The sequence below is a fragment of the Pan paniscus genome, chromosome X, assembly GCF_029289425.2.
Source record: "Pan paniscus chromosome X, NHGRI_mPanPan1-v2.0_pri, whole genome shotgun sequence".
Taxonomy (NCBI): Eukaryota; Metazoa; Chordata; class Mammalia; order Primates; family Hominidae; genus Pan; species Pan paniscus.
The window spans coordinates 149,174,912-149,190,439 of NC_073272.2; the positions used below are offsets into that span (position 1 = coordinate 149,174,912).

The 15,528-nt window shown below is 46.8% G+C and overlaps 1 pseudogene; it reads right to left on the reverse strand.

Moving 5' to 3' along the window:
• Positions 1-564: 564 nt before the first annotated feature.
• LOC129395306 (melanoma-associated antigen 8-like) lies at positions 565-1,553 on the reverse strand (annotated as a pseudogene).
• Between the last annotated feature and the right edge of the window lie 13,975 nt (positions 1,554-15,528).

A 15,528-nucleotide genomic window follows, 5' to 3' on the forward strand; every position in this document is an offset into this window, starting at 1 on the left:
CCTGACCTCGTGATCCCCGTGCCTCGGCCTCCCAAAGTGCTGGGATTACAGGCATGAGCCACCGTGCCCAGCCAATTTGATTTCTTTATTTCTTTATCTCACCCATGTTACCGCTTTGTTCTTTCACATTATAAAAGGTACTTAATCCTCTGCTATGTTATGTTGTCCCAATTCAAGAAATAACATAGATTTTCTTACATAAATAAAAAACAATGCACTTACTTTTAACTATATAAAAAACAGTAAGTCTGCCTACTGTCATACATGAAATGAATGTTGAAGTTCATTACACCATCCATTAAAAGGAACATTTGAACGACTGCAAAAGGAAACAAAGATAAACCTCCAAATCGCCCAAGAGAACAGGAACTGAGAGATGGTCCACCTTGTACTCCCTCACACCCAACACACTCCCCACTACTGAGAACATTGACTGCTCTCTTCAAACACAGAGTGAAGAATGGGCCTCATGTAACAGGACAGGGAAGGTGGTGGATGTGTGGAATGTGCACTGGCCCAGGCCCTCCCCCAACCTGCCCCACTGGCCCTGGCTGCAACTTCTGCTCAGACTCCCTCTTCCTCCTCTCCCAAAGCCTCTTCATGCAGGGATGGGTAGGAAATGCTCTCTTTAGTACTGACCCTGGCTGCATACTCCAGGACTTTCACATAGCTGGTTTCAATGAGGGCCCTTGGACCCCACAGGAACTGGTAGCACGGGGGATCACTGCTGGGCACCTGGCGGTATTGCAGGTAGTTTTCCTGCACCCAATCTTGGGTGAGCAGCTTCCTCAGCTGCCCAAAGAAACTGCTCCATCCCATCATACACCATTACACTCAACGCTTCCCAGATTGCCTCCTCAGGGGCACAGTGGCCCTCCATTAAGATCATGGTCAAGACCATAATCAGAAGGCCGGTCTCGGGCATGCTCTGATCATCACCCAGCAGGCCATTGTAGGAGAGGCCCAAGCAGGTGACAAGGACGTAGGAGTGGCCGCGGGGTCCACTTCCTTCACGTCAATGCCAAACATCAGCTGCATGCACTCTGAGGCTTTGCCATAGATCACAGGAAACTAGTGCTTGTAATTTTTGATGACACTGTCCAGCATTTCTGCCTTTGTGACCAGCTCCTTGACTCGATACTTGTGCAGCAGGAAGCGAACCAACTCAGCCACCTTCCCGTTGGAACAAGGACGCCAGGTGAGTGGGGTGTGTCTAGGTGGTTGGCCCCTCCTCTTCCCGGCTGCTGGTGCCCTCACTGGATGGGCTCCATAGAGTGTTGTTGCTGATGGTCAGGGAAAAGGAGGAACCCTGAGACTCAGGGGAGGACTGGGGGACCCAGCAGCAGGCACCTCCTCCAGGGTGCCTTCAATCAGAGTGAAGGAGGAGGCAGCCTCGTGCTCCTCGGTGGCGGGGGCCTGCGCACCCACCAGGCCCAGAGCCTCCTGTCCTTGGGCCTCAAGGCCATCCTCAGGCTTGCAGTGCTGACTCCTCTGCTCAGAAGGCATGATGACTCTGGTCAGGGCAGCAGGCTGGAGTGCGGGCAGCAGCTGGGCGATGGGGAGGAACCCACAGATCTGGGGAGAGAAGGAGCTTGTGAGGGGCCTCATTTGCGAACCACGCCCTGGAGGCCCTAACAAAGGCCTACTTACAGATCTTCTCCTTTGGTGCTCCTCTGGGGCCTCCTGGGGCTTCTGACCTCCTGGTCGGCCTGTCCGCTGAGAACCTGAAGGAGGAAGTGAGAGGGCACCTCAGGGTATAGCCGGCCAGCAGAGGCTGAGGCTGCAGGACTGACAGTAGGGAAGGTGAGGCTGGGCTCTCTGGAGTCCCTTGTGTTCTGGGGAGTGTGGGGCCCTTGTTGTCCATTCAGATCAGAACCTCGCCTTGACTGCTAACACTGCCTGCGACTCCTCTGCTCTGTGACCTGAGCACAGTGCCTCAGACCAAGGCCTAACTGCCTGGTTGCTGGAGCTCCTAAAAGAGGAATCGAGGGGCCCTCAGGGTGCAGACTGCAAGCACAGCCCCGGCTTTCCAGTGCTGTCAGAAGGGTTGACCAGGCTCTGTGAGGTCCCTACTCTCATGGGGTGCATGGTCCCCTCTGTGCTCACTCACCTTTCTCCTGGAGGGGCCTCATCCTGCCCTTTTGCTGGCTCGAGAAACTCAGATAAAGAGTTCACAACCCTGATATGGAACAGAAGGGTATGAGGGGACCCACATCTGGCCACATGTGCCTAGGTCCACTGGGAGAGACAGCAAGAGATATCCAAATTCACTGGACACCATGTGTCCTGGGCGAGGAGCCTGCTGGGTCCTCATGTTGACTCCTGGCAGAATCTGGGGCTCTCCCTCTACTGACCTGAGTGCAGCCCCCTAAGACCAAGGCATCCCCCTCCCTGACACTGATGATCCCAGGATAAGAGAGAGACCTCAGCTGACAGCCCTGCCTATGCTTTCTGGGGTGACATCAGGGGCAGGGAAGATTTCTGTGGAGCCCCCGTTTGCGTTCTTGCCTGGGGGTACCCTCAGTCCTCCCTCAGGTTCCTCACCTGGACACCTGGCAGATCCTGGGACCAGTGTGTCAGTCGATCAGACTGGGGTCCCTGTGTTGACCTGAGTCACCCTCTGAAAGCAAGGTCCTCACCTCCCTAAGATCTAGAAACAGAAGTGAGGAGGCGCCACATCCCATCACCATTGGGTGGGGTGTCCAGGGCTCACTCCAGGAGCTGGCCCCTTTGGTTCTGGGGTGAGGCTTCCAATGTCTTCCGGTGGGTTATTCATCTTTACTCCTCCTGGCGCCTGCCCTTCCTCAACCCCCAAACTCCTGAGAGGAGCAGCCATCTCGCCTTTACACCAACACCCCATGTCCCCGAGGGTTCCCCAACTTCCTATCTGTGGTACAAGTGAGATTGCCAATTAGGGACATTCCTGATCTGGTTGTCCCAGAGCTAAGAACAAGTGACAGCCATAATCTGTGGAGTCCTTTCCTTCTGGGCCAGGGGTACCGTCAGTCCTCATGAAGGGGGCACTCCTTGGGTCCTGCTGATCCTGGGACCCCTCCCTCTGCTGGCCAGATGTGGCTTCCTCTGTTGAACCGTAAGTACCACTAATACCAAGGTGTTCACCTCCCTGAGACCTCCCACCTCCCGCCATATGGCAGAAAGGAGAGCATGCCACATGGTACCTATGCCTGGGGCCACCCGGGGCTGAGAACAGTGGAAGCCAGGTTCTGCGAGTTCCCTTCTTCTTGGAGGTGTGGAGGTACCTTCTTACCTTCAGTCCTCACCAACCTTCCTCCTCTTGACTCCTGGCAGACTGGACCCAACCTGTGCTGACCAGGTGTGGCTATCTCTGCTGAGCTGAGGACACCCCTCAGACGGAGGCCCCCACCTCTCTGGGGCCTGGGAGGCAGAAGTGAAGGGACTCTACACTGACACCCCTCAATGGGATTCCCAAGACTGACAAAAAGTGCATATTTCAGGAGTGCCTCCTGTGTCTGGGTGTCCTATAGATATTCAGATTTACTTCCGACAGGGCCTGGCCCTTTCCCTCCTGCTGAACTTTGGACGGTCTTCCAGGTCAAGGCCACCATCTCCCTGGGATCTCTAACGAGGAAGTGGGGGCCAGGTCCGTTCCCCACAGTCCTGCCCGAGGCCCCCCAGGACTGACAGGAAGGGCAGGTGTCCTACCTCTGGGAAAGAAGCTCTGCTGAGTCTTCCCTCAGGGTCCTGAGACTCCTCCCTCTGCTAACCTGAGCCTCCACTCCTCATACCAAAGCCCTCTCCTCTTTGTCGTCTCCAAGGCATAGGCAGGGATGCACCACATGCAGCCATCGTGCGTGGGACCTCCAAGGGCGGAGGTCCCCAGTGATCTGGAGTCCAAGGTGTCCTGAGTCCTCCCTCTTTTTCCTCCCCTTGATCCTGGCAGGGCTGCGTCAGAGCTCCCCTCTGCGGACCTGAGTCTATCTGTCGGATTCCTGAGGCGAAATGAGGAGGTGCCTTAGCCTGAGATGGGGGCGGGGCGGGTCCCCTGTCCTGTAGTGATTGTCCTTTAAGGCCTCCGTGCTCTCCCGGCAGGACCTGGGCCCTCCGTCTACTCCTCTGAGGTGATGCTCATGGTGTCAAGCCCCTTCCCTCCATCAGCCCAGGATGTGGACAGCAGCATCAACGTGCCTGGTCCCCATTCCCGGCATTTCCCAGCACTGACAGCAAAGACAGAGCTTCCTTCTATGGGGCCTCAGCCCTCCCTCAGAATCCTGACCTTGATGCCTGGGAGAGCCTGGCCCCTGCCCTCTCCTAACCAGCCCTGCCCTGGTCATACCAAGCTCTGACTCCAGAGTCCCCTGAGGCTTAAGCGGTGGGGTGGCGAAGGGTGGCCCACAGCCTGAGAAGTCCGCCCCCGGGTGGTCCAGGGCTGGCAGCAGGGGTGGTGCTGGATTATTTGGGGTCTTCACTCTGGGGCGGGGGCGTCCTCAGTCCTCCCTCAGGGCCTCACCTTGCCTCCTCACGGAAGCTGGGCCCGCTTCCCTCCAACAATCTCATCAGAACCAGGCCCTCACTTCTCTGTGATCCCCAAGGCGCTCAGCACAAGTGACCCCATTCTGGTCAGGTGTGGTCAGCTGGGGCTTAGGGCAGGAGGCTAGTCCACAGCAGTGGCCTCCCCTGAATGTTGTTTCACACAGGCCCCCGAGTTAATGAGCCTTTCTAAAGGAAACAGTGCTAGCTTTGCTTAACACCGAGCTTTCCTCCCTTGCTGTAGACAGGGATACTTGGATGCTCGTGATTTCCACTGGTTTTCTTTTCTACAGAATCTTAAAAGCCTTCTGTAGGAAACTTTGTCTGTGAGGAATTACAGTATTAACACTATTCTCAATCAGTGTATATCTAGTGCTTGGATTGGCTTTCACGCTCTTTCTCTCTAACTCTGCATGTGTGTTCGCGTTAAGCTTTTCAAGTATGGGAAACAGAAAGTGTTTCTGAAGGTGATAATTCTTGCCTCCTGGGATCCCTGGAGAAAGGAAGTCCACATGGAAAAAGAGAGACGGTCTCCAGGTGGAGATACATCTTCAGAGATTTTAAAAACAGTTTTCAGCTTGTGTTCTATAAATGAACCAAAGATGACCTGTGTGTGTAGCCCCTAGGCTGGAGGAAGGCCTTGCTTATTGTTTAGACGTGGGATGTGGCTGGCAAAGGGCCTTGCAGTAGCATCTCAGCTGTCGTGCAGCACTGCTGATGTTTCTCTACTGTTTTTCTTCACAAGACTGAGACCTGTTGGCTCAGAAGCCCATCAGCACAAAACTGAATGTTTCATACAGTTGATGGTTTGAAACGTGGCACAGCTAAGCACGTTTTTAGGCATTCAGAGCCTTCCTCGCTTGCATACCCTGCTAGTCCTCACCTAACATCTGCTAACCATAGATAAGATAGAACCTTATGGTTACGAGACTCCCAAGCCACTTGGCCCAGCTGCTGAGCAACATCACCTATACTCATAAGGTCCTTCTCCAATTCCCATCTGCACCATCAGTTCTCCTGCCTTCCTTCCGTTCTGATGGTGACCCTGGAAACATAGACTCTGGACAGTCTGCCCCCTCCCTGCATTCCCTGTCCAAGCACCACCCAATAAAGCTGCTTGTATGGTACAGCCTCTGGTGATCCTCTCATTTTCCATGATCAACCCCCAGTCCCAAACAGTGTGAAATGAGCTCTTCTGAACTGGGATGTCAGCCACGTATAAGCTGATGACTGTCGGAGCTAAGGTGCGTGATTTGAGGTGCATGTTTGGACTGTAAGACTGGCAAGGCCTAAAGGCCATAGGAAAGCATGCCAGGCAGGCGTCTCCCTGCCTCACTGTTTTCTGGCCTTGCAGCATGCTGGCTATCCTGCTGCTACAGAACCCCTTCCTCCCACCCCCGACTGTTTTGGAATTGCAAACTCACAAATCTCAGTAGGCTGGCCTTGACTCTAAACTGAAACCAAAGTATCTGCTCTGAGCTGTTTCGGACTCACCACAAGCTGTGCCAAGCAGAAAGCAGGCATAGCTCAATGCAACAAAGGCATCTTTGACTCTGGAACCCTGGCAGGTTTTAAACACCTGTTAGTGGGGTTCGAAACCGTCACCACACAGCACAGATGCAGCACAGACCTCCCACATCTCTTGCAGATGCCCATGATGAAGGGCTTGTTCTCCGGTGGGGCCAACTGGAGTGAAGCTGCTCATGGGCACTGTATTTCTGATGCAGACAGGTTGCACTTCTAACTTGTGCGATGTCTGCTGAAAGCTGCATGTTGTGGGATGGCACCCCCCATCGACTGTGATTTCTCCACCCACTCGTGACAGATCAGTCTCAGATCTTCTCTCTAGCGTGTCCACTATTTGTGTCCCAGGACCCACTTCAGTTGCAGTTTTTGACAGTGGACAGACAGCCTAACTCTGCTTCCTCTCCTTCCTCCTGGTCCACACGCCAGGCAGTAGGATTATCAAATGCAGCTGAGCCCAGGAAGGGATGGATTTTGTTTTCTTTTTATCATTATTGTTCTATACTGTTTACTGCATAAATGAGCAGGATGAAAAGGGGTATGCAAACTCATTTTGGAATCTTTTAGAAACATAGGATTTTTTCCTGGCTGCTTCCTAAACATGATGGGTCTTTCTGTTCACATCTTGTTTTATGACAGTGTTTTACTGTGAAAATGGTTTTGTCCCCATGACACACAGCCCTGCCAGGTGAGAAGGCCTCAGGCATAAGGGGATGATTGAAACAATGTAAAGCTTTTATTATTGAGTGGGCCATGCTGATTTAGTAAGGACGGAGGAAAAACACAACATCTGGGGAGGTGTGAGGAGGGCATTGTGATCCTGGTGTTGCAGAACTGTTCCTGGAAGCTTTCTTCTCTTGCTGAAAGAAAACTCCCCATGCTGCCTTTGCAAGCAGCTGCAATTTCCGTGACCCCAAACTGATGGCTGCACCCATGACAACATCTGACCTCGCTGACTAGGGGACAGAGGGAGAGACCCCGGCTCCACTGTGTTCCCCACGGAGTACCTTCAGATGCCCTCCCTACCAGTCATGGAGAAGCCAAATTGTCTGCAAGTGAAACCAGGGACTGAACTGGATTATGTGTCCTGTACTGGATACCCTTGTAGCTGGCAGGAGGTGCCATGGTGATATATCACAGTGAGGCCTTGATATTCTGTGCTTCCTGACTCAGTTCGGCCACCTTGGGGTGCCCAAATTATGGTACCGTGTGTCTTTGCAGGGGGACCACATGTGCCCTCGGGGTTGTAAGTCCCATGTGTGCCCTGCCTTTGTGACATGGCCTCAGTCCAGGATGGCTTTCAGGTCAGGTCACAACGGTCCAGAGCTGTGTCCTGCCTGAATTGATGCCCCAATTGATTCAATTGGCCAAGTATAAAGAAAAAGTTAATACGGAAATTTAAGAGGGAAGCCACGTGGCTGTCTAAGATGCACCTCTGTGGTTAATGGGGTTCGTGTTAACTGGTTCAGTCCAGGACCCCTAACGGCGTATGTGACATCTATATGCAGCTCGGTTTCGCCCTGCTGTGTCAGGTCCTACTGATAATTTCCTGTAAGGACACCTTGTCCAAAAGGGTGCGTGGTTCAGAAAAGGAGCACTGGGCAAAGAAACCAGAAGTTGAAGTAAGGTCAATATGGTGGAGAAATTCCTGTGCTATTTGTCCCTCTTGTATCTCCAAGCGTGGACTCAAAGGCAGCCTACATTTGAGAATTGCACAAGGATAGGAAAAGCTGTATGTATGAAGGTCTCTCTTTATGGTCCAAAAGCTAGGAAGGCAGGCCCATAGAGGACATGGGTAATGAGGGAAAAAAACCTTTCGATCCTGCTGGACCTGCCTCCACACCAGCCCCAGTCCTGCATCTATAACCTGCGGTTGCAGCATCAACCACAGCTGGGCAGGCAGGCACCTAAAACCCTCGAATAGGTGATTCCTGCTCTCTGACAAGAAATTTCAACCAAAAAGTAGGGGGAGAGTTTGGGGGTAGGAAATGAAAAGCACTCGTGCAGGTCATAGCACAGTGGCAGAGGCCAATAAAAAGACTGAGCCCTGCTCATAGGTGTGTAGAACAGTTCCCCTCCCCCACACCTTACCACGATGTCAGTAGGCTCCTGTGTAATAGCAGGGGAGCAGCACTGAAACAAGTGCACATCGCAAACTTCATTTAAGAAGAGTCCCATGCCAGGCACAATGGCTCCCACCTGTAATCACAGCATTTTCGGTTGACAAGGCGGGAGGGTGACTTGAGGCCAGGAGTTTGAGACCAGCCAAGGCAACATAGAGCGACACTGTGTCTAAAAGAAACAAACCAAATAGAAGAAGAAAAAGTCTCTAGGGAAATCCAAGACAGGAGGGAAGAACAAAACAAGGACACCTGAGTAAAGTTTAACCTCTGACACCTATAGCTCCAGCAAACAGTAAACACAGTCTACCGCATAGTCAGATAAAAATAAACTCTCAGCTGAAAGGCCCATTCTCTTCCATTCCATTTACTCAGGACATTACTACTGGCTTTCACCAAAAATGTTACAAGGCATAGTGAAGGGGGAAAACAAAATCACAGGTTGAAGAGTAAATATCAGGTACATATGCAGGTTTAGCGGAGATGTTGGAATTACCAGCTTGAGAATTAATACAACTATGATGAATAGGCTAAGGGCGCTAGTGGAAAAAGTGAACAACATGCAAGAACAGGTGGGTAATAATAGCAGGGAGATGGAAACTCTTTAAGAAGAATCACAAGAAAACACTAAAAATCTAAAACACTCTAAATAGGCAATAAAAGAACACAGGCAAATTAGACTTCATGAAAATTAAGAACTTTTGTGCATCAAAAACACAATGAACAGAATCAAAATGCAACCAAAAGACTGGGAGAAAATATTTGTAAATCACATATCTGTTAAGGGATATATATCCAGGATATATAGAGAACTCCTGAAACATGACAAAAACAACAACGACAGCAAAATCAAAAATGGGGAAAATATTTGAATAGACATTTCTCCTAAAAATGTACACAAGTGACTGATGCGCATGAGAAAAGATACTCAACATCACTAATCATTAGGGAAATAGGAATCAAAGGCACGATGAGGCACCTCCTGCCACTCACTAGGATGGCTACTGTTAAAACAAATAAAGCAACAACCAACCAGGAAATAACAAGTTGGCAAGGATGTGGTGTTAATGGAATCTCTGTGTAGGTTGGAATATAAAATGTGACAAAATTGCCGTGGGTAACAGTATGTGATTCCTCACAAAATTCCAAATAGGGTTACCATATTATCTAGCAATTCCCCTTCCGAATGTATACCCAGAATAATTAAAAGCAGAGTCTCAAAGAGATATTTGTAGACCCATATATATAGCAGCAATGTTCACCATAGCTAAACTGTGAAACCAGCCTAAGTGTCCCTTGACACATAATTGGATTAGGAAAATGCAATATACATACAATGGGAAATTATTCAGCATTCAAAAGGAAGGAAATTCTGGCATAAGGTACAGCGTGACTGAACCTGAGGACATTATGCTAAGTGAAATAAGTCAGGCATGAAAAGACAAATACTGTAGGATATCATTTACACACGGTACATAGAGTCGTCAAATTCATAGAGACAGGAAATAGAAAGCTAGTTACCAGATGAGAGGGAGGAAAAATGGGGAGTTATTGTTGAACGGGTATAGTGTTTTCATTTTTGTCAGAGGAAAAGAGTTCTTCAGATGAGCCATGGTGATGGTTGAATAAGAGTATGGATGTATTTAAGAGCCCTGAACTGTGCACTTACCATGGTTAGGAGGGTTTATGTGATAGGTGTTTTATCATGATAAAAATAATTTATTAGGAAAAATAAAACAACCCCCACTGTAACAGAAATGAAGGATATCTTTGATTAATTCATCAATAGGCAGGACATGGCTGAGGTAACAAGCAGCAAGCCTGAAGAAACGTCAATCAAAAATCCAAACCTGAAATGCAAAGAGAGAAAAAAGGAAGAAAAGTAACAGAAAATTCAAGAAGCGTGAGACAGTTACAAAAGGCACCACCACTGTGCATAACTGAAACACCATGTTCAGAAGGTGAGAAAGAAACAAAGGAAATATTTGAAGTGGTAATGGCTGAGAATTCCCCGAATTAATGACAGACATGAAACTGCAGATTCAGGAAGCTCATAGAACAGGAAACAGGATAAATACTAAGAAGTATACATCTATGTACATATTCAAACTGCAGAAAATCAAAGAGAAAAAAAATCTTGAAAGAAGCTGGAGGAAAAACAAGTGTGAGAGAAATCCTTTCTCTGTCTATCCTCTCAACACTTGGCCGCCTAGCCTGACCCCTGAAAGGGAAATGCACAGCAATGTGAGGACACAAAAGACTTACCTTCTAGCTAGAGGATCAGAGAAAGTCCCCAGGGACCCAGTGAGCTTGGGAAAAACCACTGAGAGTAGCGAATGTAAGCAAGAGAACACATTAAATTGAGCAGAAATTCCTGGGCTCAACCTAAGGTGCTCACGCAGAAATCTTCATAGTTACCGAGGACTGGAGGACTGAACTAGTGGTAGACCATCACCCAGTAGTCAGCCATTATTCAGGAGGACTCAGAAATGCTATGGATGCAAATATCACAGCACCACCAACATAAGAATATGCCTTTTTTCAAGCACACATGGAAAACACACCAAGCTAGATTATCTCTTGGGTCATAAAATAAATATTTTTTTTTTTCCTAAGACAGAGTCTTGCTCCATTGCCCAGGCTGGAGTACAGTAGTGAGATCTCAGCTTACTACAGCCTCTGCCTCCCAGGTTCAAGGGATTTTCCTGCCTCAGCCACCCGAGTAGCTGGGATTACAGACACACACCACCATGCTTGGCTAATTTTTTTTTTTTAGACAGAATCTCGCTCTGTCACCAGGCTGGAGTGCACTGGCGTGATCTCGGCTCACTGCAACCTCCGCCTCCCAGGTTCAAGTGATTCTCCTGCCTCAGCCTCCGAAGTAGCTGGGACTACAGGCGCACATCACCACGCCCAGCTAATTTTTTTTTTTTTTTTGTATTTTTAGTAGAGATGGGGTTTCACCATGTTGGCCAGGATGGTCTTGATCTCCTGACCTCGTGATCTGCCTGTCTCGGCCTCCCAAAATGCTGGGATTACAGGTGTGAGCCACCACGCCTGGCCGGCTAATTGTTTTATTTTTAGTAGAGACAGGGTTTCACCATGTTGGTCAGGCTGTTCTGGAACTCTTGACCTCAAGTGATCTCTCTGCCTTGGTCTCCCAAAGTGCTGGGATTACAGGTGTGAGCCACCTTGCCAGTCTCTCTTTCTTTCTTTCTTTCATTTTTCAAACAACAGATTTTTAAAAATCCACATCATCAAGCTTATGTTCTTCGACCTCTATGGCACCATATTAGAAATCAAACAATAACATAAGTACAATAGGAAATTATCATACCTTGTGGAATTAAACGACACCATCTTCAACAATTCAAGGATCAAAAAGGTAGCCTCAAGGAAATTAAAAAGTCCATAGAACTGAATTTAATTGGAAAAGCAACATATCACAACTTGTGGGATGCAGCTAAAACAGTGTTTAGAGAGAAAATTATAACATTACTTAGATTAAGATAAAAGAAAGATCTCACATAAATAATGTGAGCCTCTACCTTAACTAACCAGAAAAAGAGGGAAACCAATTAATTCAAAGCAAGCAGAAAAAAAAGAAAAAAACACAACAGAAATAGTTCACAATGAAATCCGAAAAAAAAAAAGGAAAGAAAGAAAAATCATGGAAACCAAAAGCTGTTCTTTGAAAGGATCAAGAAAATGGATGGAACTCTAGTCAGTCATGGAAAGTAAGAGAGAAGATACAAATTATTAAGATCAAAAGTGAAACAGGAAATATCATTAGAGAACCTGTAGACCTGAAGATAGCCATGAAATGCTAAGAAGAAATCTGTGCAGAAAAATTCAATAACTGAAATGGAATTCATGATAAAATGAAATGAAATTCTACCAAAATCAGAAACTAGCGGAACTCACCTTAGACAAAATGGATAACTTGAAGAGTACTTTAGCTACCAAAATAACTGATTTCATAGTAAAACTCTTTCTGAGAAAGAAATCTGTAGACCCAGATAGGTTCACTGGAGATTTCGTACAACCATTTAAAGAAGTAACATGAATTTGCACAGTCTCTCAGAGAAAATAGAAGAGAAGGGGATGTTTCCCAAATCATTTTACCTGGTTAACATTACCACGGTATTACCAGGCTAACAGTACAAACAAACAAGGAAACACAAACCAATAAAAATTCTAGAGGTCAATATGCTTCATAAACATAGATGCAAAATCTCCAAGAAATTAGCAAATAGAATCCAGCAATATCTTAAAAGTGGGATTTATCTGGAGAATGCAAGGCTGGTTGAATAGTTGATAGTTGATCAATGCTGTCCACTATATCCAGAAATGTATGATGACCTCAACTAAAGCAGACAAAAGCACTTGAGAATGTACAACATAATCACAGTGAAAAGTCTCACGAAACTAGAAATAGAAAGGAACTTAACCTGACAGAGTACATGTACAGAAAACCAAGAGCAAATATCAAACTGGATAGTGAAAGACTGAGTGCCTACCCCTAAAAAGAGAAACAAGAAAAGGATGTCCCCTCTCACCACTCCTATTCAGAAAGGTAGTGGGATTCTTACCAGTGAAATCAATCAAGAAATATAAATAAGAGACATCTTGAATGGGACAGAATATATAATGTTGTTTCCAACCTCAGAAGACACAACTGCCTATGCAGAAAGTACCAAGGAAACTGCACAAAAACTCCTCAAATAAGTGAGTGCAGGCAGGTCGCAAGGTAGAAGCGCAACACACGATAATCGTATTATCGTATTTCATATAATGGCAATAAAAATGGGAAGTTGCTGTTGCATTTCCTTAGGCTCTCTGATTGTACCTTTCACCCTGTCCAGTCCCCTGATGAGCCCAACAAAGGCATTCTTCATTTCCCTTATGGTCTATATATTTTTTTAATTTTTAGCATTTCCTTTTCATGTATTCATTCATTCTTTTTTTAATTTTTAGCATTTCCTTTTCATTCATTCATTTTTTTTTTTGAGAAGGAGTCTCGCTCTGTTGCCCAGGCTGGAGTGCAGTGGCACGATCTTGGTTCACTGCAACATCTGCCTCCCAGGCTCAAGCGATCCTTGTGCCTCAGCCTCCCGAGAAGCTGGGATTACAGGCGCCTGCCACCACACCTGGCTAATTTTTGTATTGTACTCATTTATTTATTTATTTTTTAAGTAGAGATGGGGTTTCACCACGTTGACCAGGCTGGTCTCAAACTCCTGACGTCAAGTGATCCATCCACCTCGGCTTCCCAAAGCCCTGGGATTACAGGCCCCTTTTCAGTTGTTCTTGAAGAGTTTCCATATTTTGACTTATAGTACTTACCTATTCTTGGATATTATCCACTTTTTCCATTATGGCCCACAGCATGTTACTCATACTTGTCTTAAATTCCCAGTCAGATCATTCCAACATCTCTATCATATCTGAGTCTGTTTCTGATACCTGCTCTTTGTCTTCACACTGTGGTTTTTTTTTTTATCTATTAGTATGCTTTGAAATTTCCTTTTGCAAACTTGCCACAATGCGTCAGATGAAAAGAATGAAGTTAAATAGGCCTTTAGTGTGAGGTTTACCTTCATCTGGCTGTGTTTACTGTTTGCTGTAGCTGTAGGTGTCAGAGGCTAAACCTCCCTGTGGTGTCCTTCACTTTTCCTCCTTGGCTGTGTTTGGTTTTCCTTGGAGACCTGTTCACTATGGTCTGGCACTCACAGTTCTTTCATTTTTATTCCCCAGTTGATGTGGCAGTGAGCTGCAGAGGGAGGGGAAGACTTCTATCCTCCTATGACTACATGGCAGGCTCGAGTCAGTGTACACCGGGCTGTGGCTTTCACTAGTGCTTCTCAGTTTTGTTTTGTTTTCTCCTTGGACAGACATTAAGGGGCCAGAATGTTGTAGTTGGGTGTTTTCCTTACCCAATGTTGATGAGAGTCTAGAAAAAACCAAGTAGGACAGACTCTGGTAAAACAGTTTCTCTTGAGGGCAGGCCCTCGTTTGAAGAACAGAATACTCTGGGCATATTTTCGAATGACTCCTTTCTCCCTCTGGTCCTCACTGGGGGAACCTGATAGGGCTCCCAGAGGTGAAACTCTGGAAACTGTGGTAGTGGTAGCCTTCTAGATGGTGCCCCCAGGAGTTTTTAGTTCTCAAATTTGTCCATAGTGAGCCCTCCACCATTCGTCTTATAAAGATGAGGTTTTCGTATCCTGGTCCTTGTTTCTGGGCATTCAGCTCCTGAGCTTCTGCTCTCCAAACTTGTGGCTGACTGTATCTACTGTCTCTTCTGTTTTGGGTCAGCAATCAGCCCTATGGCCTCAGCTCTCTGAGGGATCAGAGAAAAGTTGTTGTTTTCCAATTTGTTCAGCTACTTATCTTGTTTGTGTCAGAGGCAGAGAGCCATCTAGCTCCTTACATACCCGAGTGAACATAAGAATTTAAGAAAATTGGAAAACTTTTTTAAACATAGCAGTTTTACATAGGTATACATGTGGCATGGTGGTTTGCTGCACCCATCAACCTGTCATCTACATTAGGTATTTCTCCTAATGCTATCCCTCCTCTAGCCCCCCACCCCCTGACAGGCCCCAGTGTATGATGCTCCCCTCCCTGTGTCCATGTGTTCTCATGGTTTAACTCCCACTTATGAGTGAGAACATACGGTGTTCGGATTTCTGTTCTTGTGTTAGTTTGCTGAGAATGATGGTTTCCAGCTTCATCCATGTCCCTACAAAGGACATGAACTCATCCTTTTTTATGGCTGCGTAGTATTCCATGGTGTATATGTGCCACATTTTCTTTATCCAGTCTATCATTGTTGGACATTTGGGTTGGTACCAAGTCTTTGCTATTGTGAATAGTGCCGCATGGCACGTGTATACCTATGTAACAAACCTGCATGTTCCGCACTATGTAACAAACCTGCAGGTTCTGCACATATACCCCAGAACTTAAAATGTAATAATAATAATTTAAAATTAAAAGAGATTCTCTGGAAAAAAATTCCCATCTCAATCACTTTGCTCTTTTAGTATCACTTCTTGTGTGCCCTTTTCTCCTTTCCAAATAATCATTTGAGGCCCAGCTGATACAGCATATTATCCTCAAAGGCTTTGTTGACTCCAGCTACACTGTAGATTCTATACTATAAATTCTTGATTTTTTTTTTACCAAAAAAAAAACCCAAAAAACAAAAACAAAAACAAAATAGCCGTTTTAATAAAATTAAAAATGAAATGCTTTGGTATATATCTAAGAAAACATGTACATATCAGGATGGTGAAAACTACAAAATGCTGATGAAAAATTCAAAGAAGGCCCAACTAAATAGACATAGCATGTACATTCACTGGAAGAC